Source organism: Aquarana catesbeiana, linkage group LG09 (assembly GCF_042186555.1).
Source record: "Aquarana catesbeiana isolate 2022-GZ linkage group LG09, ASM4218655v1, whole genome shotgun sequence".
Classification (NCBI taxonomy): domain Eukaryota; kingdom Metazoa; phylum Chordata; class Amphibia; order Anura; family Ranidae; genus Aquarana; species Aquarana catesbeiana.
In genome coordinates, this window is record NC_133332.1 from 94,388,460 (window position 1) to 94,393,253 (window position 4,794).

The 4,794-nt window shown below is 41.1% G+C and overlaps 1 pseudogene; it reads left to right on the forward strand.

Moving 5' to 3' along the window:
• The first annotated feature begins 4,003 nt into the window (after positions 1-4,003).
• LOC141108963 (syncollin pseudogene) lies at positions 4,004-4,402 on the forward strand (annotated as a pseudogene).
• Positions 4,403-4,794: the final 392 nt, after the last annotated feature.

Here is a 4,794-nt window from a genome sequence, read left to right on the forward strand (position 1 = left end):
GCCACTTGGTCGTCTGTACATACGTTCACTAATTTTTAATAGGTGAATGTAAGATGGCAAGAGGATGCCGCTTAAGGCGCAGTGTACTGCAGGCAGCAGTATGGGTCCTCACGTCTGATGGCGATCTGCGTTTTTATTTGTGTCTCCCTCCCCTCAGTAGGCATTGCTTTAGGACATCCCACTTAGTAATTACTATGAGCCTCTGTGTCCCGTGATGTACGATAAAGAAAATAGGAAAAAATAGCAAATAAAGTCATAGTGTAATTGTATGTTATTAAAAAATAGGATTTTTATAACAGCTTACCTGTAAAATCCTTTTCTTGGAGTACATCACGAGACACAGAGCTCCTGCCCCTCTTGTGGGACACTTATTGCTTTGCTACAAAAACTGAGGTATTCCCTGTAGGGGAGGGGTTATATAGAGAGGAAACTTCCTGTCTAATTAATTACACCAGTGTCCAGCACCTGAAGGTGAGATATAACCCACTTAGTAATTACTATGAACCTCTGTGTCCCGTGATGTATTCCAAGAAAAGGATTTTACAGGTAAGCTGTTAGAAAAATCCTATTTTTTAATAACATACAATTACACTATGACTTTATTTGCTATTTTTTTCCCCCATAAAAGTGGAGTTACCCTTTACCTGATGCCAGGCAACTTTGAAAATCTTTACAAGCTCTGTATAAAGTATATACAAAAAAGTACAAAACACAATAGTCCCTAGGATGTTTGAGGAGGTCATCATACAGTTCTTACACACAATATATTTATAAAATGAATACTTTTTTTTTTTTTTTACAAGCAACAATTTAGAAATATTAAAAGCCAGAAAAACTCCAGGGGCCTTGGCGTTGTAATGCTCTCAATAAAGGTTTCCTAAAAGATGAACACATTCAGGGCAATCTGAGGCAGTCACCAATGAAAATCAGTGATTCTCATCGGCGGATATGCACACAGTAAGTGCAACAGCCATGGCTAGCTGCCTGTATAAATCAATGACAGGTGCTGCACACATGTAACCACTCTTCTAGTGAGTAGTTACATGTAAGTAGAGATTCTGACCAACCTTGGATGCAGAAAGTTTGCATTCAGGGATGATTTTTCTGGTCGTAGCTAATCCGCCAGTTTGTATGCAGCCACAGCAAATACTGTTTCAGCCAGAGGCTAAGTTTAGCAGTGACCTAACTGCCCCAGATCATCCCTCTGAATGAGCTCTAAGCATGCACACTACTCATACCTGGAAACGATATTAATATCTCCCACCTTGGCATGTGTAATTTACAAAAGCTAAACAATACTGCTTTCAAGGTGCTTCAGAAATGCTTTGCAAACCCATGTCAGAAGCAAAACACAAATGTCTGTGTAAACTGCATTAAGATAAAAAAACTTTCTGTGTTCAGCAACCCCCCTAATACTTACCTGAGCCCCATCTTGATCCAGCGATGTTGCAGGAGTGTCTCGGCTGCCCGGAACTCCCCTCCTTATTGGCTGAGACAGCAGTGCAGCGCCATTGCCTCCCACTGCTGTCAATCAAAGTCAGCTAGCCAACGAGGAAAGAAAGGGGGCGGGGCCGGACTGCAGCTCCGTATGTGAATGGACACAGGTAACTGTAGCTCAGCTTGGGTGCCCCCATAGCAAGCTGCTTGTGTGGGGGCACTCAACAATAGGGAGGGGCCAGGAGCGTCGAAGAGGTACCCGAGAGGAGGATCATCAGGGCTGCTCTGTGCAAAACCATTTCACAGGACATGTAAGCATAACATGTTTGTTACATAGTAGGTAAGGTTGAGTAAAGACAATAGTCCATCTAATTTGACCTGTGTAGATAGACGTGTGTCAGTGTCTATAATTGTTTCCCATATCCCTGCATGTTGTGTTCTTTTAGGATGCGCATCCAAGAGTCTCTTAAAAATATCCATACTCCCCGCTGCCACCACCAACTGTGGAAGAGAGTTCCACATCCTTATTACACTGACGGTATAAAAACCCCTACACAGTTTAAGGTTAAACCGCTTCTCCTCCAATGTCAGTGTGTGGCCCCGTGTCCTCTTATACTCCTTGAGCCTGAATAGTTTTTTTCCTATGCTGGGATCTCCATTGAGATATTTGTAAATCGCCATCTCCTCTCAAGCGTTGTTTCTCCAGCAAGAATACATTTTAGTGCTTGCAGGCGTTCCTCATAATTGAGGTCCTCCAGCCCCCTTTTTAGTTTTGTTGCCCTTCTTTGGACTCTCTCCAGTTCCAGCACATCCCTTCTGAGGACTGGTGACCAAAACTGGACAGAATACTCCAGATGTGGTATAACCAGAGTTTTATAAAGTGGTAGGATTATCGTTTTATCTCTGGAGTATATCCCTTTTTTAATGCATGCTAATATTCTGCCGGCTTTGGTAGCTGCAGCTTGACATTGCATGCTATTACTCAATCTGTCATCTACTAGGACCCCCAGATCTTTCTCCATCCTTGAGTCCCCAAGCAGTTCTCCCCCTAGTGAGTAGTTTGCATTTATGTTTTTTGCCCCCAAGTGCATTACTTTACATTTCTCCACATTAAACCTCATTTACCATGTATTTGCCCACTCCATTATTTTGTTCAGGTCTTTCTGTAAAAATTCTATGTCCTGATGAGAAGTTATTGCCCTGCTTTAATTTTGTGTCGTCCGCAAAAACTGAGATTGAGCTATTTATCCCATCCTTTATATCATTTATGAATATATTGAATAGAATTGGTCCCAAGACAGAACCTTGGGGTTACCCCACTTACCACTCCAGACCAGTCTGAGTACACGTTATTTATCACTACCCTTTGGACACGTCCCTGTAACAAGTTTTTTTACCTAATAACAAACCTTATGGTCCACGCCTGCAGACCAGTAAATTAAGCATTTAATGCAAGCTTTACAAGCACCTTGCTTGTAAATTAAGCATTTATGGGGGACTGTATTGAATGCTTTTGCAAAATCCAGGTACACTAAATCCACAGGCCTTTCCCTTTCTAGATAGATGGTAGCTCACTTCCTCGTAGAATGTTAACAGATTGGTCTGGCAAGAATGACCCTTTGTAAACCCATGCTGATAACTACTAATGATATTTTTTTCTTCAGTAAATTTTTGGATATAGTTTCTTGTCATCCCCTCCAATAATTTACCTACTATTGAGGCTGACTGGCCTGTAGTTTCCAGGTATTTGTCTCTGTCCTTTTTTGAATATTGGTACCACATTTGTTATTTCTAAAAAAAAAAACCCCAAGCCTTTAGTATTACTTTAATATATATTATCCTATAAAACTAGCATGGGCCAATAAACTGAATACAGCTTGGGCCCAAAACAAATGGAATCCACTGCTCCTTCTGACAATGTAGGTTTCCTGGTTGTTATGCTAACCAACTGGCTTTAATAATGGTAGCCTCTGGTAGCTGTGTCGAATACCTGCCTCCATCACTATTTACTGAAGTTCCTTCCTCTGACCCCTGTGTCACTACAGGGTACAGGCATCCAAAACGCCTGGAAGTGTCGTATAATGAAGAGACTTACAGGAGGCTGCAGTACTGGAATAGCGGGAATGTAGGAGGCACGGGTTGTCAGAGGGGTGAGTAAAGGAAAATAAAATAGACTAGAAATAAAAGAATAGAAAAGAATAGAATTGAAAATATTCTGTTTTATTCTATTGTTTTCTATTCCTTAAGAGTATTACAATATGAAGGCTGAACAGGAATAAATAATTCTGTATGATACCTCTGAAAGGGCATCATTCTTACAAGCACTAAGACTTTAATACATATGAGGCCTCATTTAAACCCTCAGAAAAACATATTTTGGGAATTTTCACACCTGAGTATTTCTCCACATACACGACACATGTTTACACTCTCATTTATCAAAGATATTAGCATGTTGACTACATCAAGGTCACAGAAGCCTTGGATGGAAAACTTAAATCTATATATAAACCAGAGGGCTGGGTTGGTTTACCACAATCGGTGTCTAAAGCACTCAGCTGTCGCTATGAAGTTGCTGTTTTCTGCGCTTCTGCTGCCTCTGTTCTTTGAGGGCCTCCTGGCTCAATGCCCCGCACCCTCGGAACTGGTGACTGACACAGGGGAGAAGCTCTGTGCTCGCATGTTTGAACACAGCAACATGTACTTTGACCAGTCCTGTGGAGGAGCCTACCTTGATGCCAAGAATGGAGATGACTTCCCCTACATGCCACTTGGATGGGGTAACAAGATCTCATCTCTGGTTGTAGGCAATCGCTGCACCCTGAAAATATGGAGCCAGGCCGGTAAAACTGGAAACAACCGTTCCTTCAATGCTGGAGTGGTCTACCAGTTAAAGGACTATACCAATGGACTGTTTGGAAACTGGAATGATGCCATCAGCTCTTATTACTGTACCTGTACATAAGGAGATAAGGAGACTTTGGTGGTGTAATCAATGATGCCAGAATGAAGGGTTCTCAATAAAATCCATCTACTTGTTCATGCTGTTCTAATCTCTTTCTAGCTTTGGTCTTGCCAGAAGATGTTTGATGGTGTGTGGGAGTATACCATTTTTTTTATTAACAACTGGGGGTATGTAACTGTTAATTGAAACTGTTTAATCCAAGCTCTTCTCCATGGTCTGTGAGTATATACATTTTTATTGACTCTGTCAGACTATGAAAATCACTAAGGAGTTTGCCTAGTAGAAGTGCGTATAAAATTGTTCTGTACAAATCGGGCAAAAAACAAATGTTATTAGGCTATTTTCCTGTGCTATACTAATGTCTTTATTTGATTTAAAAATTAAAATACTGT